The sequence below is a fragment of the Aythya fuligula genome, chromosome 26 (assembly GCF_009819795.1).
Source record: "Aythya fuligula isolate bAytFul2 chromosome 26, bAytFul2.pri, whole genome shotgun sequence".
In the NCBI taxonomy this organism is placed as follows: domain Eukaryota; kingdom Metazoa; phylum Chordata; class Aves; order Anseriformes; family Anatidae; genus Aythya; species Aythya fuligula.
The window spans coordinates 3,649,815-3,663,952 of NC_045584.1; the positions used below are offsets into that span (position 1 = coordinate 3,649,815).

General features: G+C 41.3%; 1 protein-coding gene across 2 annotated transcripts in view; it reads left to right on the forward strand.

The window, feature by feature from the left end:
- The window catches only part of CERS4 (ceramide synthase 4), a 55,601-nt gene that overhangs the window by 23,069 nt on the left and 18,394 nt on the right, over positions 1-14,138 (forward strand). The gene's annotated exons all lie outside the window — the stretch shown is intronic.

The window sequence follows — 14,138 nt, forward strand, 5'->3', positions numbered from 1 at the left end:
TTTATCCTGCATTTCCCTGAGGACATAGGTGTCTCAGTTACCTCCACTAATGTGGGAAACAAGGTGCTGTAGGTAACCATTAAAACAGAAGTGAATCACATTTCTTTCTTGCTGACCTGCAGGACATGGCTGTATACAGTACTTCTTTAGGCAGGTACTGTCCTTTGGTCACTTGGACACACTTTCAGTGTGAAGCTAGAGATTAAGCCCCAATGTTCTGCATTGGCTAGAATAGTCCTATTGTGAGCTCTTCAGTACAGGGAAGACATGGACATGAAGAAGGGTCTAGGCTTTTCTCAGTGATGCCCAGTGACAGGACAAGAGGCAGTGGGCACAAACTGAAACATATGATATTCTATCTGAACACAAGAAAACACTTTTTAACTGTGAGGGTGGTCAAACATTGGAACAGATTCCCTGGAGAGGGAATGGTCTCCATTTGTGGAGACACTGGAAACCCAGCTGGACACAGCCCTGAACAGCTTGCTCTAGCTGACCCTGCCTGAGCAGCAGAGTTGGACTGGATGATCTCCAGAGGCCACCTCCAGCTTCTATGATTCAGTGTTTTTGCAACTCTGTCCCTTTATTCCTCTCCCCCCTGCCATACTGGTCCTAGTCAGCCTACATATCTTTACCATCTCCTTTAAGATGCTCCTGACCAGATCAAAAGATTCTTATATTTCCTTTCCAAGTTCTACCTAAGTTGGGAGAGTTTCCACAGGCGTAGGCCTACTCATGCATTTTAAAACTGTTTTGATTCACAGACTTCATTAAATAAAAGCTTCTTGTCACACCCTTAGGAAAGATAATATCTCAAGCCCATTTTACAGGTCCAGGAACCCTGTAATCATACCACCATCTTACCTATGCAAATTACAAACTAGTGTTCTGAGCTATATTCTTGTTTGTCCTAACTCTCCACAGTCATTTATTTCAGCATGAAGTTTTCTCATTCTTAATAATTACCATTTCACATTCAGTTCATCCTGGAGAAGAAAGGTTCCCTTAGAGAATGGGAGGTATGAATCAAGTCCTCTGTTTCTCCGTTACCTTGCGTATACAGTAGGGTTAGGACCGTTTAAACTCATTTGCACAGAGTTTTGAGAATTGCAGATTGAAAGGATGGGTGTTATTCTCCATGTAGATGGCCATAACTTTGTAGCTTTATATACCTGTGGGTCAATATGAGTGTGATTTTGGAGAACATAAGTAGGCTAACAAGTTTAGATTCAATGGCCTTAGCTTGGCCTCTGGCAATTGATTCTACCCTCATCTGTTACTTGCAACTGTGCATCAGCATTTTTTTCTCTAGATGTGCACCTTCTTCCTTGTGGTGCCTGCCCTAGGATTTCAGAAATGCTGTAAACTGTTACCATTACCTGGGTCAGAATTCCAAGAAAATACAAAGAAACGAGAAGTTCAGAGAAGGTTCTGCACACCCTGATTCACCAACTGCATCAGACCATGCTTGGCAGTTTTTAATAGTGCCATCTTCTTATTTTGGAGATTAAACCCGGGAAAGACCCTGCTACCTTGAGCGTGTTTATTCCTCTCCTTGGCACCTGCTGGCTGAACTTGGAAATACCGAGACAACAGCGTCTGACAACCAGTTACTGTGCATTAGGTGGTGGCTGTGGGAAGAGGCTATGCAGTAGCTGGGTGGGGCCTGGGAGAGCTAAGGAGGTTGTGGGTGCAGCCCTAGGGGAAAAGAAACAACTCACACTTCTGTGAAGCAACTCCTCTGTGAGCTTGTTTGCTCTGGATAAGTTGGGAAAATATGGGGCATTCGGTGCTGATGAGAGCAGAATGCACACTCCTAGCCCCTGCCACAATATTGAAGCAGATGCTGGGGGAGGTCGGTAGTTCTGTCCTGACTAGAGAGAGGACCTGGAAGTTGAGAAGCCCTTTCTCTAACAGTTCCAGATTGTGTTTACGAGAATGAGGAATGTCCTGCACCTGTATCTGGTGCCTGAGATTAAACTCTTGCATACCCGTACTTGTGCTTGGGATTGCCCCGACCCAGATGCAGGACCTTGCACCTGGCTTTGTTAAACCTCATGAGGTTCACACAGGCCCACCTCTCAAGGCTGCCCAGGTCCTCCTGGATGGCATCCCTTCCCTCCAGCATGTCAACCACACCACACAGCTTGGTGTCATCGGCAAACTTGCTGAGGGTGCACTTCATCCCACTGTCCATGTCCCCAGCAAAGATGTTAAACAGCACCAGTCCCAATACTGACCCCTGAGGAACACCACTCATCACTGATCTCCACTTGGATGTTGAGCTGTTGACTGCAACTCTTTGGGTGTGACCATCCAGCCAATTCCTTACCCAGTGAGTGGTCCATCCATCAAGTCCATGTCTCTAGTTTAGAGACAAGAGACGAGTTTTATAATGTTTGAGACTTCACAGAATTGTAGGGATTGGAAGGGACCTTGAGAGATCATTGGGTCCAACCCCCAAAATGAGACTTCTTTCAAATGATGGACTTCTTTCCATCAAAGTCAATTTCTTGGAGTTTGTGGTTATGAAGAAATCACAACTTTTATTGCAGTGTTTCTTGCCCATGTTGTTAAGAAAATATGGAAACTGAAGTGCTTTCAGGCTAATAAGGGAAAAAGTCAGTAAACAAAATGTATGTACATTTTAATAGTCCTGATTTTGGACTTGACCTTTGATTTTTGGGAACTGAAAGTCATTGTCAGTGCATTTGAATCCCAATAGCTTCCAAATTGTAGTACAGGAGGATTATATCTGAGAAGACTGTGTGCAGAGGAGGGTTTTCAAGACACCAGGTTCAGTGTCAGCCAGGAGACACTCTTGTTGCAAGTAAGGCAAACTGCGTCTCGGGCCGTATTAGAAGGAGTTTGGACAGCATATTTAGAAGTTGTTTCCCCCTCAGCTTGGCACTGTTTGGAGTGTATCTCTGTACTGTGTCCAGTGTAGGGCCCCACTTAAAGAGGGAGAGTACAGAGACTGGAGAGATTCCAGGGGTGTACTGCAGGATGGTCAGGACCTGAGGCACACGTCTTGTGAGGAAAGGTGTAGGGAGCTGGGTTGGTTTAGTTGAGTGAAGAAAAGGCAAAGGATCAATCTGATGGTAGCCTATAGCTACTTGAAGGGCTTTATAAAGAATTTTTAACTTCTTTGGAAAACAAAGCCAAACTCTTCTTGGTGTTGTCAGGTGGTATGAAAAATGGTAAAGGCTAGAAAATTGCATCTTGGAAAATTCAGTTTGGGCATCAGGAAGAATTTCTTTTTCCAGGGAGGGTAGTACAGTCCTGGAACTTAACACCATAAAGGTGAAGGATCTCTGTGCGTGGTGTCCTCCAGACTCTTCTGTGTTGCATTTACAAGACTTAATGTTGTAGTCTCTTTTGCCCTGATCTGATGTTAGCAGTGGTCCTGCTCTGAGCTGGAAACTGGACTGGAGAAATCCATAGGTCTCTTCCAGCCAACGCTATGATTTCTTGGGTACTGTGACACCCTTATACCGTGTCTTGGTGTGATGGTTGGCAGCCTCATAGGTACACTCTAGAGCTGTCTCAGTCACTCATTTCTTAACTGCCTGGGAAATACCTAATGAATTTGCAGCTTATGACATTAAAGTTTCCACAAGCACCATGTTGATGTGTTTTGATATGTTTCTGTGGTGGTGGGGGGGAGGTAGTGACTGCATTTTCATTACATTTTGTATGAGGAAAGAACTATTCCAGTAAATGTAGAAAAAGGTTTTTAATAGGAGAAAATGATAAAAGACATCTCAAACCTTACACACCCCAAGGTGGTTCTAGATTCTCTGAGAAACAGCTGAAACACCAATTTTCAGGCACAAGTACAGAGCCTGAAATTCTAGCCTGTGAAGCACTTTTCTGAAGAAAGCTAAGGGCTAAAACAAGCTCTGAATTGCATGGAGTTCTGTTCAAATGCACAGCAGGTGTCATTGCTGTTACAAGTCCTCAATCTAAATTGCTTTTTTTTGTCCATTCATTTCTGCATTTTCTACTTGGACTGCAGTCTCTGAACCCATTCATGATTCATATGTGTTTCTTAAGGACTTGGCTTGCTTTCAGGTGTTACACAAATATCAGTCATTATAAAATATGTGTCAAAATCAAAGCATTCTGTCTGAGCAAAAACCTGAGGAAACTCATGAATCTTTAGTTGTCACCAGCACAAAATAGAAGACTCAGAAAATTATTTGGTTTTAAACTTTTAAAACCTTTGGTAAATAGAACCATAGGTTCTAGTCCAGGTTAGCTACAATCAGCATAAATAAATTATCTGTACTATATATATGCATACATATGTGTGTGTTTGCATATATGCATACATACTTTGATACTCTTATATCAGTTTAATCCTGGGCTATATAGCATTGGTAATAATTTAGTACTCATTTAAATACGGTTCTATAAACAGCATTGATGTTTTTAAAGGTGGTGATCATAGATTTCACTGCCTGTTTGCAGAACAACTTTGCTAGTGGGAAGTGAGTGTTGTAGGTAAGGATGTTTTGGGGAGAAGAATGAACATGTTGCCAAATACTGTTGCTTTGGAAGGAGATGCAATGACAAGAGCCAAAATGGAGAACTTCTGGGTGGTTCCCCTACTAACTGGTCCTTCAAATGTTTGGTAGCATGTAGAACAACACTTGAGAAAAGGCTCTCTTATATTTGTTAAGTGATTCTGTCAAACCTTCAGGTGCACTTGTATATTCTGCTTCCTCTGAGCTGCATGGGCTGTGAAGAAATGTCTTAAGTCATGGAGAGACTGATTTTTATTTTTTTTTGCATTCAGTTCTGAAATAAGTGAGAGGAGAAATGGGTGCTGTTCTGAATGCAGCGAGGGAGAGCCAAACCTGCTAAAAATCAGCAGCTGAAAGTTAGCTTGTTACATCCACAGCCTGTCCCCATTAACTTCACATAAAGCCTTGCATTATTGTCAAAGCTGTACATGATACTATCTGGTGCCTTTGCTCATTTTGTACTCTGCCTGCTGATTCTCCTCTGCCCTGTATTAAGATCAGCAAATTCAAGGTTGCTGTAGTCCAGGTTATAACATCTTTCTCTCTTCTGTCTGTTCAAGGACGGAAGTGGTGCACAGTAAGCCATTGAATAGGAGCCAGAGACAATTCAGTTTTAATTAAATTATTTGAAGTTGCAGAAATGAAAAAAGGCAGCTTCAGTTATGGAGCTCCCTCTGTCTTGATTATCCTCTGTTAGGCTGAGTCTGTGCTTCTGCCCCAAGTTTGGAATGGAAACGGTACCAGTAGAGCAAATTGTGGCCTTCTGAAAGTCAAGTGTTCCTTTACTGAATCCATTTCATCACCAGGGGTTGGGAGACACTATCTCACAGTGAGATATTCTCACTATTCTCACAAGTGATTCTGCTTCTTTACCTTCAAGATCCAGAGTAAAGTGTTAAGTGATACGTATTATCACTCAGATTAGTGAGAACGTGGGATTCTGGCATCCCAGTATCTCTGAAGGCAGTAGATGTGAAGAATTGGGTTGTTTTTTCAAAAAAAAAGTTTATGAATGTGGTAGTATTTAGAGATAACCTTATCTCAGGTTATCTTCAGATTTCCTTCAGGCTACTGCTTCATGATCCTATTCTAATATCTACATTCTCTTACCATTTCCCTCAATTCAAACAAAATATTTTTGTTGTTTTGTGTATGTTCACCACAGGTTGACACAGGATGAATCTAATGTTGTGTAAGCTGACAGGTGAGGTTAATGAAAAGGTAAATGATGTTTAAAGCACAAAAGACTGTAACAAAGATCTGCCAGTTCACAGTCTTGTGGTTTAATTTTCATCCATCTTGCCAGATGGTGAACTGCCAATTAAATCCTACCTAGTGGATTTCAGAAAACTGGTTTGCAGTCGATCAGAAATGACATCTTCATCTTCGTTGGCGGCCGTGGTTTCCCTGGCTGAAGCCACACTGCTTTAGAGGTTTCCTTTCAAATCTTGACGTTAGTTCATGCTCCATCTTCACAGGACACCAGGGAGAGCAGCATAAGAAGTCCAGATCAGTAATTAGGTCAGATCTGCTACTCCTCTTGATCAGCAGTGAACCCCAGTGTAGTTGTTTGGGGAACTGAAGTTCTGGTTCCTGAACTTCCAGTGTCCTGTTGAGCCATCTTTTCAAGCAATCTTCTTCAGCCATAAAGGTTGGAATCTTCTGGTTTTCAATGAAAGGTTACCTTCTGAGGTGGCTTTCTGATTTCTTTCTGATCAGTTTTGGCTTCATAAGACATCCAACATCTTCAGCTTTTACAACCTCACTATAAATGCATTTATAGTAAGGACAGAAGTATTTCATGGAGATAGCTTATACTTGCAGATTGTAGTGTGAATTTCTGCAGAAACATCCACTCAGAATTTTCCAATCCATTTGCCTTCAAAGGCAAACCATGCAACTGACTTTATTATTACAACAAAGTAATTTTTATTATCTGGAATAAAACCTTATGGAAAACAACTACTCCAGTCTTTAAAAAAAATAATGATGCAATTTATTTAATTGTCTACTAGCACACACTCAGGTACAATTGAGATGAGTACAATGTATATACAGAGTATAAAGGTACAGAGCTTCAGAATTAGCACTCAGAATTAGCCCATGGGCAGTTGGGGATATAGAGGACCCTGGTCCACTGTGCTGCTGGGTGAACCTGGCTTATAGAATATCACTGTCTAGCTCCTCAAGTGGTGAATTTGTTTGTGTACTGCTCATTCTTCATCTGGTGGAGAATTCAGCTGATGTAGACTTGTTTTTCAGAACTTCTTGGCTGCTGCTGGGGACAATAGATGTCTGTCATCACTGCTGTTACCAGTGCTTGGCAGCGTGAATGGGAGAAGTGAGAGAGAAAATCAGTAAAAAGAATGATCTCTCTTCAAGTTGAAAAGCGGCTTCTGTCTTCCCTTTTGCTGATCCTGTGACACAGATTCAAAAACAATGATGAATTTTGGTCTCCTTGTAGCAAAAAGTTACAATGATGCTACAAAACTAGTAATAATTTATCCAGATTGTGCAGAATTCAAGATAAATGGTGCACAAAGTACTGTTTGATGCCTATTTTAAAAGCACATTCACTCTCTGAGACACAGTAGCTCATTCAGCTGCTGCCTGTCTCATCCTAGCTGTAGCTGCAGCTTGCATAATTCAAAAGATGTGAGGGAGGGGAGCCCCCATAGCAATGGTTTCATTCCAGTCCTATATGGTGAAGAAATGTAGGGAAAGGTACTCTGAAAGCTATAGAATTAGGGCTGCATATACACTTCCTGTGGTCCAGTGATTTGAGTCTGTTTGATTTCCAAAGATAAATATACAAATCTGACCAAAGCTTTCTTGCATTTTACTAGAATTGAGACAAATGAGCACAAATGCCTTAGCAACTTCTTGCTTTTTGAAAGTATGTGGGAAATAGCTGTGCTCTACCGTGAGTGCTCCACATCTGAACCAGCACTTGTACACTCTGGCCTGGTTAGAAGGACATCCCGGGAAACTAATGCCAATCCTGTCTGGCCTAGACTACTTTCAATGCTCCTTTATGAAATTAGCCTGCATGACTTTCTCTTCCTCAGCTTTTGAAGTGGTAGGTGACTAGTGGCTAGCCTAGGGACTCTGCCGAGTAGCTACAATGGAGGGATGACAGCACAGATCCTTGTGGTACTGTTTTTAGCCATAGGGTGGACATCAGGGGTACCTAAAATGTGGTGCTCTTGCAGTCACCTCATGTGACCTTGTTCCACCAAACCCCCTAAGGAACACCAGAGTGTTTTCCTTGTAACCTGGCCGTTGTTTTGCTTTGTTTTGTTTTGTTCCTAACTCTAGAAGACCATCCATAGAGATCACGTCACCCTTTTGCATGCACTGAACCGTGAGGGTGGTTGCTCCTGTGCCTGCTCTCTGTGTGAGGATAGCTCCTGGTTTTTCCCTCTGCCTGTGGTCATTCTCAAAGACCTGTTCCAATGCAATCTGTATCCAGCAACAGGCACTTCTCAGGCCTGCTGTGAGGTTTAAGGGGAGGTGTCATTGCCCTCAAGGAACAGGCCCTGCCTCAAGAAGACCTTACAGATTTCTTGGTAGTTCCTGATCTGCATGAGTCCATGGCTCCATCTCTCTCCAGGGTTCTGCTGAACCGTTCAACCAAGACAGTTGTATTGTTCCTTTTATTTTGTATGGTAATAACTTGCTTTGTTTCTTGCTCTACCAGATTGTTAGGCAAGTTTATTCCTAGAAAATCTGTGTTAGCATATTGCTTTACATGGGTGAAGAGCCTTTGGGCCCTTCTGATAAAGGATATGTAGTGAGTACAAGGAATTGCTTTTTCAGTTAAGCTGTTGCTCTGAGCTTGCCCCTTCAGAAATGATTCAGAGGCTCTTTTAATAGCAGTCTGGCTTATGTTCTCTGACCTGTAGTGTCTGTGATTCCTGCATTGACACTGAGATATTTTTATACACAGAGACAAACAATTGGAATATGTACTACCCACAGACAATAGCCTACAGATAACGTATCAGGTTACTGTGGGCAGAGCAGGGGAAACAAAACACTGTGTCCTGAGCTTCTTCAGTAAGAGCTGTTAGAACAAGCTACATGAGATTTCGCTTTTTGTTCAGAGAGAAGTTTGTTCCCTCCCACTCCAACATTTGCCCTAGAATTTCTATGCCTGTTTGGGCAGCAGCTGCTGAACGGCAGTGAGCTGCAGCTGAGTTTGTTACTAGACATCTCCCCTGGCTGGGCTCAAAACGAAGGCTTACAAGATTTGCAGCTGAGAGTCACAGTGAAGCACGGACCAGTCTGGCAAATGGAAAGGGAAGCTGATGTTAAAACGGGAAGGAGGCACGCACAAAGCCTCAAGGAAGTCTAGCTTGGGTATCCTGAAAGATTCACTTTATCTCAGAAATCACAGGTATAATGCAAGAAGTGTTGTCTCAGTCCGGGACCTGGTTTATGTAGGAGTCAAGCTGCATGGAGACAATTTAAGGACAGATTGATAATGGCAAGGAATTATTCTCCTTGCTTCGATTATCCTATTGGTTCCTTCTGTGGCAAAATCCATAAATCTGCTGATTTTCTGTGCTTCTTTCCTTGGTAACCTCATGGGACAACATACTAATTGCAGCCTCTTAGAAAACAAGCTGAACTACTTAAAAGGCACAGTGAACTGCTCTGTGTTTGTGATTTGACATTAGCTTTAACCATCTTGTTGCAGAGAGAGCTGAAATAGCTCACTTCCTGAGTCTTTCCTTGTGAGATTCCTGCTTTTCAACAAAGCAGGGTGGGAAGAGGAGGATTTGGCATCAAGTTTGCATATGAAAAAGGGAGCTCCCCTGCTGATGCACATGATAGAGCAAAATAAAAAAAAATAAGAATTGCCTCTACCCTGTTGTGCAATAGTGGAAGTTAAGAACAAGCTTCTCAAGCTCCTTAGTAATTTAGGGCAAGTTTTGTTGGCCTAAATCTTGTCAAGAAGACTTAGGACCAACACATTAATTTACAGAGGATCAAATGGTAGGGAATGAAAGAAGAGATCATAAACAGTCTTACTCACAGATGAAATATGTTATTAACAGATACACAAAAATAACAGTATAACTTTGTTTCCTATCCATATATATTTTTGTATTCATAAGCTGTTATTGTAAGACTTTACAAAATAATTATTTTAATTAAATTGTGGTGTGTTTGTTTAGTAAAGTAGATGGAAGTTACCTGGAATTTTTTACCTCTCTGGCTCAATCAATATTTAAGTATTTTCCTCCAAGTGGAATGGTATAAACCTGAAAAACTTAGGGCAAATGTTCCAAAGTACCAGAACAGAATTCTCCAGTGTCCAAGAAATCTCCAGGACCCTGTTAATTCAGACGTAGCAGAGCATATTGCCAAAGAAGGGCAGAAGACTGTAGCCCATTGAATATTAATTCTCCCAAGTAAGTAAATGATTGATAATTTCTATTTACGTACAAAACAAAGTGCCTGTTGTAAACTGGTGCATTTCTCCATGGCTACTACCTCTCATGGGAGCATGGCTGTAAATCAGGATTATTAACAAAAATAATAATAAAGGACTATTTTAAGTTATTTTAAACATACTCCCAGTTTAGTCAGAATGATTAGGTCTTTTCTTTAGGAGGGTTGCAATAGTATAAGAGCTATGTTTTGTGCGTTAAAAGAAAGGAATACCATTGAACTGCTGAGAACAGATGAACTCAGAACCAGAAGAAAGGTGGAAGAGAAGACCACTTTCAAGTATTTAATTTTGAAATGTATTTTTCTGTGATTCATTTTCCACAGAGATTTTTGTTACTGAATAGTAATCAAGAAGCATCTGAAAACAACTTCCTCTTAGGTGCTTTAGGCATGTATTTGGTGCAAAGATTTAAGCTGGCTGTTTTGTGTAATATAGCTTTGACAGCTTCTTGACAGCATCCTCTTGTAACCACAAGAAAGTTGACGATATTGTAGGAGCACAGAGATAACGCTTTGCCACTGGAAAGTATGGGTCTTCAAGAGATGGTGCAGTTCGAAGAGTAGAAGTGCTGGTTCCTACAGACACTGGTTCTCCATTTCTTGGTGCTAGAAGATATTTGCAGAGTGACACCCTTATAAATTCAAATACATTTGTGGAAAATAAACTCACAAAAACTAGATTTTTTCCTGTGTCTCATACTATCTCTGAAAGCCTCTGCAAAGGGGCAAAGCCCAGTCTTGCAAGGTGAGGGAGTGTGGACTTAGGCCCCTCCATGATTAATCCATTTAATTTCAGCTTCAGCAGGTTTTGCACAAAATAGTTTGTTCACTGGTGATTACTGAATTGAATTCCTTACTATGAACTTCCCCTTGTAAACCTTGAAGATAGAGAAGCTATCTTCACCAGAACCTTTCTGAAGAAGGAATAGGTTTGAGATAAAAGGCATCTCACGGTCTGTGTCTTGCCTTACCTAGCTATAGAAAGCTGTGCAATTTAGTCCTCAGGCTTTCTGCTTCCATATTCCGGACAGATGATAAGCTTCCATGATGAGACCATCTCTGCAACTGAGGTGATGAATCTGTGATGTTGAAATCAGTACAAACATCATCCTCTTTGAGTTTGGAACAAGATTCAACTGAAAAGTGAGTCAGAGCATACATCCAACATGTACAAACCTCCCTTAGGAGGAATTTCAGGGTTTGATTTCCCAATTGTGTTCATAAAAGTAGGATTGGTCCTATAATTCATGGTTAAACTCAAAACCTCAACAACAAAGTAATTGTAGCTCTGGTTAATCACACCCTGTCCTCATCAACTGCAACTGGCTTGTTTCTGTTACAGTGAGATTTTATACCATGACCATAACAAACCAACAGGAAAGAAAGAGAAAAAGATTAATCTAAATTAAGGAGTCATGCAGAATAGTTGAAATAGTTTTTTAAAAAAAGAACCAAACTTGTTGGCAAGCTGCCCTGACACCTGGCAGGAACGTTCTCTTTCCCTTTAAGGTGCTTGGAAAATTTTAGACCAGTTTCCGATGTGGACTGATAAGAAGCTGCAGTAAGTTTCTTCCTAAGCAGCAGAAATTTATTACATCTTCGTCTTCAGAGGAGCTTCAGAGGAACCACTTAAGAACCAAGACCTAGTACAGATCTTAGGGCAAATGTTTTCTCCATTTCTGTATAGTTATGGATATCTTTGAAATACTTTGTCATTGTTCTTAGCACAGGAGGGGCTCTCTAATACCACTGTTAACTGTTGCAGCAATGCCAAGATGCTGCTGAGTTTCACTAAAACTAATGAGAGCTTACACAGAGCGTGATACGTGTGTGTCTTGTAGTTAGAAAGTAGCTAGCAATCACACTTAACCACTGGACCCCCTCTTATGGTAGAAATACATCTTTTTCAGTGGTCTTGGTACATCTTTGAATGGTTCTTTAGCCAGTGATGTTAAAGGAATTTCCCAGAGAAGATGGAAAAGAACAACTGGAATATGGAGCTGGCCATGGAAAAGAATGGTTGAAATCATCTGTTACATGAGGGAACTAAGTGTACAACCATTCTGTGTTCTATGCCTTAATATAATAGAAGTTACAAAATTCCTTAGGTAGGTAGTCTCTTCAGAAAATTGCTTCTGAAACCTGTTTATTAAATGAAGATAAAAGTCAAAAGAACGCTCTGATAGGATACTTGATCTAGAATAGTCCCTAAGCACACAAATGTATGGAGTGGCTATATGGCTAGAAGAGATCACAGGCAGCCATACCATATAATCCCAGTTATAAACATACCACATACAGTTTTTAAGTAAAAAGTCTTTAAACACCTACATAATGATGTAACTTCCACAACTTTTTTGCTCCCATGGAAAAAAAAAATGTTGTTTGGTTTCTGAATTATTAGGGATAACTGATCAGAGCTGCTGCTTGTACAGAATGAAGATGAACCAGGCAGAGCAGGCCTGCATCTCAGCACTCTCTACCTTTGCATGGTATTCATCAGCTCGTAACCACCCTCAACGCCAATTTACAGTTGCTAAGTTCAAGGAAGCTGTTAGCACTTAGAGCAAAATTTTCTTTTTTCTCCAAAATGCAGAGAGAAGGTTTTCCAATGATTTTGCATGTATGATGATCAGTAGCAGGAATATATGCCCTTGGTGGAAGAGGATCAGGCCAGGGAAAACATAAGCAAACTGGACATGCATAAGACCTCATGTGATGCACCTGCAAGTGCTGAGGGGAGCTGGCAGATGTCATTCCAAGGCCAATTTCAATGTTTTTTGATTTATTGTGGCAACTAGGAGAAATGCCTAAAGACTAGAAGAAAGCAAAGTCACTCCTATTCTTGACAAGGGCAAGAAGGAGGACATGGGGAATCATAAACTCATAGAATATCCCAAGTTGGAAGGGACCCACAAGGATCATCAAGTCCAAACACAGAAGGTTCCATCTGAACATTAGAAAGCACTTTTGCACAGTGAAGGTGACAGAGCACAGGAACAGGTTGCCTGGAGTGGTGGTGGAGTCTCCCTCCTTGGAGCTGTCTGGAAATGGTCCTGGGTGACTGGCTGTAGGCCAGAGATCCTTGCCAATCTCAGCCATGCTGGGATTCTGTGAACAGTGCTGAAAAGTTCTAGGCAGACACTCCACTCTTTTTGGCTAATGAGATTAATTGCATGCCAGTGGCAATGTGTAAACGGTAGTGACTTATAAGAAACAAGTAATTCTATGATTCTGTGAACTAATTCTCCAGAAATGCGAGGAGCAGGCAGTTAAACTGGGCCTTTTTTGCAATTCTGATTTGCCAAGTTTCCTGTTTGTGCAGTGTTCATGTGGTACCTCACTTCACACCATTTATGAAGCTATTTCCTATGGTTAAAGAGGAAAAGAGGGTTTGTAGTGGAGAAGTTTAGTTGTTGAGCACAACAATTCTATGCCTAGTCTTGCCACCCGTTTGAAACTTTTTTCTATTTATGCAGATATTTTTCTTTGCATTGTTTCACCATGAAAGGCTAAAGGTGCACAGCAACATAAGCAACTATGCCTTGTGGTTATGTTTTTAGTTGTTATGCCCTTATGTTCCTACTGTCTGGCATGCTTTAAGAGAAACTGAGGAAAGTTTTTCCAGTAAAGACCAAGGGGCTGTGGTGGTTTTACCGTGCTAGGCAGCTAAACATGACAGGGGCCTCCTGTTTCATCAGGGTATTTATTGATCCTCTTGATCCTGAGCCAAGTCTCTAGTTCACATGGGTCCTCTGTATGTTTAACATCAAAACTAAACAGTGTTGAGGCCTTGTCATCAATGTGGTACTCTGCATAAGCTACAAGCAAGCCAAAGACCAACTGCAGGTATGACGGCTGTCTCTACAAGCCTGGGCTTCGTGCCATAATCTGGGACGCCCAAACATAGTTGATTTGAAAGCTGACAAAGCAGGATGTAGCATTTCCAACCTCAGTCAGTGTTGTGTATTGCAACACTGACCTCAAGGCCTATAGCATTGAAGCCCCACTGTTTCTATTGTAACTTTTTTTACTCAAGTTTCTTTATTTTCCTTACCTGCTTGACACAATACTTGTGCTTAGACCCAAAATTGTGGGAGATAACTGTGAGACACAACTGTTAATGTACTACACCATGTTGTACAGTGC